The 12,245-nt window shown below is 35.2% G+C and overlaps 1 long non-coding RNA gene across 2 annotated transcripts in view; it reads left to right on the forward strand.

The window, feature by feature from the left end:
- Nucleotides 1–294: 294 nt before the first annotated feature.
- LOC144300479 (uncharacterized) overlaps nt 295–12,245 on the forward strand; it is an 80,006-nt gene continuing 68,055 nt past the window's right edge. Inside the window, exons 1-2 of one of the 2 annotated variants that reach the window (XR_013367153.1) lie at nt 304–336; nt 7,082–7,333. This is a non-coding gene — a long non-coding RNA (uncharacterized LOC144300479). Of the gene's footprint in view, nt 337–7,081; nt 7,334–12,245 lie in introns of both variants that reach the window. The other variant, XR_013367154.1, reaches the window with a different exon arrangement.

Here is a 12,245-nt window from a genome sequence, read left to right on the forward strand (position 1 = left end):
ACTTCTAAAATAAATGTATATTATTCTTGTCTACTCTATTTATTATGCCAACACAGAATGAATGCTATGTTTAGTTATGTAGGAATCATCTAAGCAACTTGATAAGAATTAAAGTGATTTTGTTAAAAGTATACTTTTTGAGTTCACATTTTGATGTGAATATAAATAAGTAAACTCTAGAGAAGGTGTTATTAAATATACTTCTTAAAAATGAATTAGACATGTTTGTGTGTGTGCATGTATATGTCTGCATGTGTTTGTGCCTGTGTCATAATTAGAGCTCTTATGAAGTCACCTACCTAAATTACATTTGCTGATATGCCGACATAAGGCCAAGTAAGTGTTAGAAAAGGATATCATATAACCTCAGAGACTTAAATATATTTTGTAACTCAAATATGTATTCATTATCATATGTATTCTATAGGAATTATAGAAAAAATTTTCAATTTTAACAAGGTGAAGGAGATCATCTTCAATTTCAGTAAACCTGTTGTTATGATATACTGGCTAAACATACTGACTGATCTAAAAACACATTTTTGTTGTGCTATGTTTTTGAGAAATATAATTTTAATATTATATTGAGATAAATACTACTATGTGCCTATACATTTCTAGATTCCATTTATTATTACAATTTAGTAGGGATGATTAATGAATGAACTGTGATTTCATTTATTTCTGCTTGGTTAATTTACTTGTTCTCTTATTACCAATTCAAATACTTCTCAGTTAAGACAGATGCTCTGTCAAATCAAAAATATTTATTGGATTCCTAATGTACATTGAGAAGAATTATTAAAAAGTACACTTTTAGGTAACTTGGAGAAAACACTTCAAACTTTTTAGCATAGTTTGTAATCACTTTTTGAAACACTACCTTCAAAATCTGCTGTAAAGATGGAGATGTTCTATCTAGAAAAATCCACATTTAAACATCTAACAAAATTCTCCATGGAATTTCATGCAGTTCAGAGATCTCCTAAAATTTAAGATATATCTTGGCTATAAAACCCTACAAAAATGATGTTGGACTAGCTGTACAACTATGGGAGAGTTGGTTAAACTCATCATGCGTCAGTGTCTTCATATGTATGTTCTGAAAAATTTTAGTATTTATCTTTTGGGATTGTTGCAAGGAATAAATGGATTAATATGTATTAAGTTCAATGCCTGGCTCAAAGTTGTACTATATGCATGTTTGTTTGTATTCTGGTTGTTGTAAAATATTTTAGGTAGGCCAAAGGGAAAGTAAGTTCAATTTTGTAAACCTCATTTTATGAATATATTGAATTTAGGCTAAGTTTTCAGATAATTTTGGATTGGCAGAGAGGGAAACTGACTGTTTTAAAAAAACTGTGAATATACTTTTCAAAGTAGAATATTTGTGGCATCTGCGTGGCTTGGTGGTGGAGCATCTGCCTTAGGCTCAGGTCATGATCCTGGGGTCCTGGGATGGAGTCCCAAACCAGGCTCCCAATGGGCAGCCTGTCTCTCCCTCTACCTATGTCTCTACCTCCCTCTCTGTCTCTTTCATGAATAAACAAAATCTTAAAAAATAAACAAAAGTAGAAAAAAATAAAATAAATAAATAAAATTATGTGGCATGAATCACAGAAATATACTCAAAAGCAGAAAGCTCTGGTAATGGAAGCCAGGGGCAGCCATCAGAAAAGGTGAGGGGCCCTCATCTTTTGATCCCATGCGAAGGAATTTGGATTGGATAAATCAAAGAGGATCTATGTCTCTATCATATACCTTCCTATTTCAACCCCCTATATTTTTACTTTGTACAAGTCAAACAATGGTAATAAGGAGAAACAATAGTAAGCACGAACACAGCTAAAATTAAATGGCAAAGAAAAATTAGTATTTTCAAAGCAGCAGCAACGAACAATTTTACAAAAACGTTATGGCATTACAGAGAAGGAATGGTGGATTAAAGAAAGAAAAAATAAAAGATCCAAAATAGAAAAATATTTGGCCTTAATGGTGGAAATATGTAAAGAGTAAAGTAGTATGAAGGTACTCTCTGATGCTAATGAAATGCATTCATTCTTATGAATTTCACTGTTATGCGATAGCATTTTAAAAAACATCAAGTCTATTTCTTTTTCCTTTGATGTGACTTTCAACTTGGCAAGCCAGAGGTGTTTGTCCTTTTATCTGGTAGAAGTAAGTGGAAATGGAGAAAGGTTATACTTTGCTACAGGAGGAATAAAGTTATGTTCAGGTTTTTATGCACAAAATGGAATTCTCTAGCAAGATTAGTCTAGAAAGAGGATTTCTCATGGTTCCTGTAATCCTCCTCCCTTTTTAGCATGTTTTAGGAAGTCAGAAGGAAGCAGCTCTTAAGAGTTGCTCCCCAGGATGTCTGGTTGGCTCAGTGGTTGAGTGTCTGCATTTGGCCCAGGGCATAATACCATAGTCCTGGGATTGAGTCCTGCATCCGGCTCCCCACAAGGAGCCTGATTCCTCCTCTGCCTATGTCTCTGTCTCTCTCTCTGTGCCTCTTATGAATAAATAAATAAAATCTTAAAAAAAAAAGAGTTGCCCCCCAAGGGGGAGAGAATGCACCTTTTGTCTATGACAGCATGCTGGTTACATGATAATTAAGAAAATATGACAGAAAGGAAGAATTATAAAAGTCCCAACTGCATCTTTCACTTTAGGAATGGCAAGAAAGAGAGATGAGGAGGAAAGTGGGTATTTTTCCTGCTATATCCTGAAACAAAGACATGTGTTAGATAAGGTAAGGGACATAGTAAGAGTAGAGATCCTGTCCTAGCTTCTTGTTTGGTTCCCTATGAAGGACCATATTTCAATCTTCTTCCAATACACATCAGTGGACTAAGAGGCTGTTTATTTTTGGGGGGAGAGTGAACTCTTCCTATGATTGTTTTAATGATCAGATCAGAGTAGGATTTAGATTAGATTGGCCTTTTATTTTCTTCCCGTTAGCAAGTGAGTAGAATCAGAGGAAGAAAGCTCAATTACTTAAAAACTAAATAAAAGCTATTATATTAATTTCTTGCATATTTGAATATTTGTGTGAGTGAAATTCAGTACATTTTATATGCTTGACCTTTGCACTCACCCTCTACTATGCTCCAGTGCACTAGTGTCTCTAGGGTGGGAATAGGGCATGCTTTACATGAGTCTGGTGCCCTGGTTTTTATGTCTGGTTCCTGTGGTTTTGCAGCTGTTGCCCAGCGTACACTCCTTGATTGCTTGGCTCTGGTGGCTCATGGAGGTTTCATTCTTGGGTCCCACAGGACTGTGGAAATTGGAGAGACAGTTCTTGGCAGGCTACCAAACCCAGGCACTGTGCAGACATAGGATGAGGCACACTCTCCAGTCTTTCAAAGGAATCCACTTTGTTTGTCCCAGAACTTTGGCCTGAAAGGCAGACTTTAGACTTGGCACACATTTAGTGGCCTATGGAGCTGCTCTCAAGGAATATAGAGTAAGGATGCCATCTTGGTGCTTTTCCTCTGCCTTGCTCCAGTTCATCAGTATCACTCAAAAAAGAGTTAAATCCTAGTCTGCAGCCCTAATTTCTGAACTGCTGCTCAGGGGACACTTCTATATCACCATGCTCTGAGGGCCAGAGGGCTCATGCTTGTGGTCCAACAATGCTGTATGTATTCATATACTTCTAAAAGATGATGCCTTTTAAAAGCTGAGTTGCTTCCAGTCAGCAAGATTCTAGGTGCTAGGTCCTCCCCTATCAAACACAATGAGTCTTGGCACATCCTCAAGTATTGAGAGTTATTAAAAATATAATACGCTGCTTGCACAAGAAATTCAAGAGTTGACCAGGAACTGTGGCAGAGATGAAGGACAGATTTCATCTCCTACATGAGACCATGCCTTCAAGAGTGAGAGAAAGACTGGTTATTTCATCTACCATAAATGAACCAAGGTAGAGAGTCAAACAAAATAAGAAACAGCGGAATATGTTCCAAATGAAAGACAAGGTTAAAACCTCAGGGGAAAAAAAAACTTTAATAAAATGAAGATAAGTAATTTACTTGACAAAGAGTTCAAAGTTATGGTCATAAAAATGCTCATTGAATTGGGGAGAAAAATGTAAAAACAAAGGGAAAACTTCAACAAAGAGATGGATAATATAAGACAGTACTAAACAGAAGTCACAGAGCTGAATAATATGATAATTGAACTGAAAAATACATTAGAGGGGTTCAATATCAGATTAGATGAAACAGAAGAAAGGATCAGTCCAGTCGAAGACAGGGCAATGGAACTCACCCAATCAGAGACAACAAAAGAATAAATGATATGCCTAAAAGTTTGCCTTCTAGGATATTTATCGCATTGTTATTTTTTTAAATATGAAGTTGAGGAACATCAAAGAAAAAATGTTTAATGATACTTGTTAAAGCACAGTAAGGAGGATTTTATTTAAAGGGGTGGGGTGCCACTCCAATAGGTATAGTGACTACCATAATGGGGAAGAGAGTTTGGGCTCAACTCTGAATATTGCCTAGGCAACCTGGAATGTATAGCCAGGAGCAAGGTGGAGGTCAGCAGACAGAAAATTACTAAGAGAAAATATCAGGGGTAAGGGAGGTTCTGGCTTATCTAAAAGATAGATGGGCATAATCAGGCATCACCTGAGGGATGATGGAAGATAAGAAACCCAATAAGATATTGAGGGTAATCAGATATTGAAGTGGGGAGATGTTTCTGTAAATTCAGTTAGCAGAGTTCTTACTAATACTGCATTTTATAAGAAAATGTACAGATGGGCCTAGGAGAGGGTTCAAAAGCCTGACTGAAGTTTGGTCTACAAAGAATCTTTGTCTGAAACTTTAACCATATATTTTACAATTATGAAGTTACTATATTATGTTCCACTTCCAGCACAATGAAATGAAACCAAAGTTCTACAAGTTAAATGCCTTCTGTTAGAAGAATATTCTTTCAGGACAATATGCTTAAACAAAAAGCAAGTAATAATAATAAATATCTTCAGTTGTTTTCATTTCAAACATATTCTATTTCAGTTGTATTAATTATCTTTCTATAGTCAGTCACAAAGAATTGAGGACAAAGTATAATATGTTCTATGGTTTTAATTTATCCAGATCTTCTACTTTTGGAAACAATGACATTTTCTCTGAGTATTCATAATATACTTTACTTTCTCTAAGTAAAATCTGGAAAATTCCCTGTAGAAAACAATAAAATCAAAAGCATTTTAAACATAGAATTTTTCACAAAAGAATACCATGGTAAAATTGGTTCAGGTTACTGGGAGAGAAGGAGAGTAAAGTACAGATTGTAAATAGAAAGACTGCATATTTGCTTCCCAGTTCCTTAATCAATAATTATACCGGAGAAAATAATTCTGATTTTGTAATGTATGAAAATAAAATAAAGACTGATGATTTGGATTTGGGAAGAATTCCAGAAATGACTGAAGGCTGTTCACACATTCTTTTTTATACCATTGCTTTTCACATAGTAGGTACTTAAAAAATGTTTTCTGAATGGATCAATTATCCTTTAAAACACCTGGAATCAGTTAACCTAATACATTTACCTGAACTACAGAGTGCATTTTTCCAGAGCTGAAGATTTGTCTGCAGCACATTTGAATAATACAGCCGTTTCATTTCCTCCATCTCATTTCCCTTCACCTTCAATCTTGGCTTTCCTGTAAATGCCTTCAACTGTGCTGAAAATTTCACCACTGACTACTCTGTGCCAGTGTAGGGTCTGAGCGGTGGTCCAGGCCCAGACCAATGGCCCCTGGGCATTTCCCTTAAGCAGCTTGAACATTCAGTTCTGGAGTTTGGATTTTAAAATACCTGCCAACAATATGCCGGAGGTACAATGAGGCTTTGGATTTTTCTTTCTTTTTTATTGAAGTGTTTTTTTTTTCATACACTAGTTATATTTTTTAAGAGTTTGCACTCTTTTTAAAATGTTTCCTAAATGAAATTATTTTATTTGACGCAACTTAGAAGGAACTCAATGACAGGATGGTTATAATATTTTATTTTATTTTAGCTCCTGTTGTTTCTAAGGAAGAGCTTCTAATTTAGTTATGTGTGAATTACCATAGTGAAATTTTAATTTGAGTGTCTGCATAAAAAATGTGTCTTTTCTCAGCTCCTCCATTTATTAGTTATAGACAGTTTATAGTTTAAAGGTCAAAAAACAGCTAGGGGTAAAAAAAAACTAATTCTGAATTCCAGCAATGTTCTATAAAAGTTGTGGCTTGGGCAAATCACCAGACCTCTCCAAGTTTTTGTTTCCTTATCTTTTTAATGAGAATAATAAGATTAAATGAGGTGTTGCATCCAACATTCCTTGAATATCTATAAAGATGAGTTTTACTCTATCTTCTCACTTCTAATTGAGAGACCCCCAGGTTACTCTTTGTGGATCTCACAAATTACTCTATCATCTCTGTAATAGCAGATCTATTGTCCTAGACCATTTCCTAGTGAACAGAATCAGAGGCAAGGATGCTAGTGGTGATGCTTTACTTGTGGGGTAGTATAATACCAGAAGAGCAAGAGTGAGTGTCAAGGGGAGTGAGGCAAGGAAAGATGTGAAGCACATTACTGTGCGCACTACTATTTCATGATGAGCTGTGAAGAGTCACCATGTCACTCTGTGTGCTGGACTTTTCTGGAATGGCTACACAGACAAATTATCTCAGAGTAATTCATAGGAGGATAAGGGGGGGAATTTATCTGCATGGCTTCACTAACTCTTGCTTTCCCATTAGTTAAAGTTGAACCTATGAGGAGTTAATGATCTTACCTCACTCTGAGGTGAGGCATTTGGAAGCTCCTTGAAATCCGGATCTCAAGATCTATAGTGGTGTAACATTTCCTTCTAGTTGAGGAGTGGTGACAGGGGCTGGCTGACTGGGTGACTGGTGACTCTGAAGAACAGAGGGTCCAGCATCCCAATAGCAAATATACATCCTATGTAGGCCCAAGACTGTCTTTTAAGAATATGCATATGAATTAAAGGAATCAATTAAAATTTACTCTGAGTATTTTATTCATAAAAATCTTCTCTGATTTTAAATTAGATGCATATCTCAAGAGAGATCCAACATCACCTGTTTATAACCTGTCAGCGACAGTTTTCATCTGAAGGGCAAGGAAGATGTACACCTTCATTCCCTTTCACTATTGCCTTCCTCATGGGATGGCTCTGCATCACCTCCACAATCCTGCTTAGTTATTGCAACTTCAATTTCCCTTATCTTCCCATACTATAAGAGAGATCAACTATCTGCAGATATACTTCAGTATCTGAAAATAACTGGGCTTTTCCTACTGTAAGTAGACTCAGCTGAGTGTGCCAACAACACAGGTAGTCACTTTCTGGTTTGCAGGTTTTGCATCTTCACAGCAACGTTGTTAAATCCTTCCTGAGACTGAGGGAGACAAGCCTTTGTCCATCGCTTTATCAATGGGCGGCCCTTCAGTGATGATTTCCTTTTATTGTGTGTTACAGGAATTTTTTGTTGTTTGCTCAGAAAACAAGAGGAATCAATGCTTTTGTTTTTTCTTTTTTTTAAACAAAGATTAATAAAATATCAGTTCAAAAATGGGGAGAAGATAGTATTAGTCAAAGATAATAGTTATCATGATAGAATAAATTGGGTTTTTGAGACTGAAAAGCAGGTTCAAATCCTGATTCTATAATTAATTACGTATCTTACTAGGAACATGTTGTTTAACCTTTCTAAACATCTAGCTTTCCACCTGTAAGTGGTAGTAATATCTCCCTTACAAACTGTCACATACAAAATGAAAAGGTTTATGAATTGTTTAGCATGTATTAAGCTCTTACCACATAGTACTGCATATTAGAACTGGAAAACTTAAAGTTATTATATGTAACTCTCGCATTTTTCAGTTAGGAAACTGAAATCTGGCAAAACTATATGACTACCCTCAGGTTGTATGATTGCTTAATGAGAAAGACTGTTGTATAATCTGATTCTCTTAACAAAATCTAATGTCCTTTTAACTCTAAAGCAATGCCACCTTCATTACAAGTACTACCAAGATCATATTTTTGACCTGGAGAATGATTACATTTCTCATTGTGATAAGAGCATATTTTGGTAATCTTATTTTATATTAGGTATTTATATTAGAATCTTATTTTGTCTAAAACAAAATTTTGTACAAAAGCAAATGCATTAGCAAAGCATAATTTATTTAAGGACTATATAACTAAATTCAGAACAACTTGATTTCCCTACACTCTCAACTTCAGCAATCAAGGATAATATATTTAAATCATGATTTAACAGTACTTAGTTGATATATTATTTAATGTATCGCATCGTGTGCCTGCATGATTTCATCATTATACTGAAAAAGCAAGTCTACTGCATAAGTGCTATGGTTTCAGCTACTCCTTTAGTAGTAGAATTTCTCATTATCCATATCTATTTCATTTTATTCTATGATAATTTTGAAAGAAAATGCCATCCCTTATTTTCCTGTATATAAATGTATATTTGTATCATGTCCAAAGTAATCAAGATGAAATGGTGCTTAGTATAAAAATCCTTTCATGATTAGAAGAAATGGTTTTGTAGAACAAAGGTCCAAACTGAAACCATAGCACTACACACGTGACGGCCTAATGGCTTTCTTAAAAAATATTTCTGGCAGAGTCAATTTTGTTAAAAATAACCCTGTAAAACTAACTTCACTTCTGAAAAAAAAAAAAAAACAAAACAAAACAGAGTAATAGTTCTAAGGTACAGAATCCATGGTAAATGAAGCTTTTTGGCATAATGTTTCTGTGGTAAAATATTTAAAATCAAATTATGATAGTCATTGGTATATTTAGTGCGTCAGTATCTTACACTCATTGGCCATTTTAACTTTGAATAAATCACTTAAACTCTCTGAGCCTATGGCTCCTTTTGCACAAATCATAAACAGTAATTACTGTCTAGGAATAATGAGATATTTAAATATCTGTCCTCCTTGGAAGAAAACTATGTCAAATTCATTTTCATTTCTGTATCTTGCTCCATTGCTTATATTCTCTTTACCTAGTAATTTCAAAGTTTGCTCTTTGCCTTATCCTCCTTAATCAGTGCATCAAACCATGACCCTAGTCTCACCAATATTCCTCCACTAACCATAACTCTTTTCCACAAAAAGCTAATTTCTTTTCTTAACATATTTCATTTATTTATTCATGAGACACACACAGAGAGAGAGAGAGAGAGAGAGAGAGAGAGGCAGAGACACAGGCAGAGGGAGAAGCAGGCTCCATGCAGGGAGCCCAGCGTGGGACTCGATCCTGAGTTTCCAGGATCACACCCTTGGCTGAAGGCGGCACTAAACCGCTGAGCCATCGGGGCTGCCCAAAAGCTAATTTTCTTAAGAGAGTTTTCTCACTTTTGCTGTGACCATATTTGAGAACAAAAAACATTAGTAAAACTAAAAGTTGGTTAGAGTGCCTGAAGTATAAGTACAGACAAAGTGAGGTTAAAAGCATAATCAGAGTGATTTCCAGATTCTGGTTTAGCCTACAAAGAGCTAGATTGAGTGAACAAGTAAAAAGCTCAAAAAAACTGAAAAAGCAACAACTCATCTTAGATCTGTCAGAGAAGTAAGGTCACAGGACAAACTACTGCTGCCCTCATAAATGGAGAGACAGGTTAATACAGAGAATCACAACTTACCAGAGCAGAAACTCTCTGGCAAAATCCTCCACAGGAACCACCGCTGGGGTAGGAAAATATGAATTTTAATTTTACAGACTATGAGTTCAGAGTGGAAAACTCTGAGAGTTAAAAACTCCAGGGGTGAACAATCACAAGGGGCTCCCATACTTACGTGATTTTGACCTCCAGAAATTTAACCAGATTCTTATAGTGAATATCAGAGAAGAATCTCCTCCTGTTTCTAGCAGGAGGAGAAAAAGAACCATCTGGAAATATTCTGTAGCAGTCTGTTCTTAAAAAAAAATAAAGTTTATTTCTTATTCACAAAATACCCCAGATGTCAGTGTCCCAGGGCTGATAGGATAGCTCTGTCACTATCACCCTTGGCTTCTGTGTCTGGTACCAAAGTGGCTACTCCAGCTCTCACCATCAGATCTTTCTCCTAACTGAGCAAGGACCGTGCATACTCATTCCTTTATTTCCTCAGATTTACTGCAGTAAAATTTACAAAAATGATATACTTAAGGTAGATAACATAGTGTTTTGATATATGTATACTTTGTGAGATGATTACTACAACTAGCTAATTAACATATTTATCATCTGATATGGTCATCTATTTTTGTTTTGTTTTGTGATGAGAACACTTGAGATCTACTCTCTTTGCTATTTTTGAGTGTATAATACATCATTGTTCTTACTGTATAAAGTATATTATTTATAATGTGGTATATGAAATATATCTTGTGTGTAGTAAGAACACTTGAGATTTACTCTTAGCAAATTTCAAATGCACATTATTATTATTTAATACAGTATATTGTACACAGTATATCATTGTACATAGTATATCATATAACATATTATATATTGTATACAATCACCATGCTGTACATACATCTTCTGAACGTATTTCTGTTATAACTGAAAGTTTGCACCCTTTGACCAATATATCCTCATTTACTTTATCCTCAACCCTTAATAATCATCATTCTACTCTGTTGCTATGAGTTCAACTTTTTAAGATTCCATATGTAAGTGAGATCATATAGTTTGTCTTCTGTGTCTGGCTTATTTAACTTGGCATAATGTCTTCCAGGTTCTTAAGACTTTCACTCAAGAGAAACTATTTTATCATGGTCTAAACTACTGGTGTTTCATCACAGCCTGTTCTACCTTGGGGGAGAGAAATACACAATTCTAGCAGACTGTAACCATCATGTCCCATATTTAATGAGGTAGTGAGAAGAGGGAAGTTCACAGCTAAAGGACACAGATTCATTAAAGACAGATTTAACTGTAGGACTGTAAAATGCTTCCCCCATACACACACTTTACCACCACTTTGCTAAAGGCCTATTTATCCCAGTTCCTTTTAGCGTAGTGTACATTATGTGTGACTATCAAGGAAAAATTACAAGGCATATTAAAGGTAAAAAATACAGTTTAAAGAGACAAAACAAGTACCAGAATAAGATTTAGATTTGGCAGGGATATTGGAATTATGAGTCCAAAAATATAAAACAACAATGTTTAATATGATAAGAACTTTAATGGATAGACAGCATGCAAGAATAAATATGCAATGTGAGCAGAGAAATGGTAATTCTAAGAACAAATTAAAAACAAATGCTAGAGATCAAAAACATTGTCACTGTAACAGAAATGAAAATCCTCAGGCTCATTATTGACTGGGCATGGTGGAAGAAAAAACTTCTGAGTCTGAGGGTATCTTAATAGAAACCCTCAAAACTGAAAAGCAAAGAGAACAAAGATTGAAAAATAAGAACAAAATACACAAGAACTGTGGGATGACTACAAAAGGTATAACATAGGAAAATGGAATAGAAATGGAATGTCCCCAAATTAATGTCAGACATCAAACTGCAGATCCAGGAAGCTTAGGAAATAACAAACAGGATAAATGCCAAGAAAACTATACCTGGATGTATCATTTTCAAATGACAGTAAATCAAAAATAAGGAAAACATCCTGAAAGAAGCCAGAGGCGGGGGTGGGGTGGGGAACATCTTACTTCTAGGAACAAAGATAAGAACTATGTCCAACTTCTCAGAAATCATGCAAACATGAAGACAGTGGAGTGGAACATTTAAAGTATTGAGAGAAAAAAAACCCATCAACCTAGATTCTGTACCCCACAAAATTATCCTTCAAATGTGAAGGAGAAATAAAGACTTCCTCAGCAAACAAAAATTAAGGGAATTTCTTACCAGCAGACCTACCTTGCCAGATATATTCATTAGAAAGAGAGAAAATAATACAGATCAGAAACTTGATGTATGTGAGGAAGAGCATCAGAGGAGTATAAGTGAATGTAAAATAAAGATTTTTATTTTTATTATTCTTAATTGATCTAATAGCCAACAGTCTATATAAATTTTTAAATTTTTAATTATTTTCATGAGATATAATTGGCATAACATTGAGTAAGCTTCAAGTTTAAAACTTGTTGATTTGGGGCAGCCCGGGTGGCTCAGTGGTTTAGCACCACCTTCAGCCCAGGGCCTAATCCTGGAGACCTGGGATG

The sequence above is a fragment of the Canis aureus genome, chromosome 28 (genome assembly GCF_053574225.1).
Source record: "Canis aureus isolate CA01 chromosome 28, VMU_Caureus_v.1.0, whole genome shotgun sequence".
NCBI lineage: Eukaryota > Metazoa > Chordata > Mammalia > Carnivora > Canidae > Canis > Canis aureus.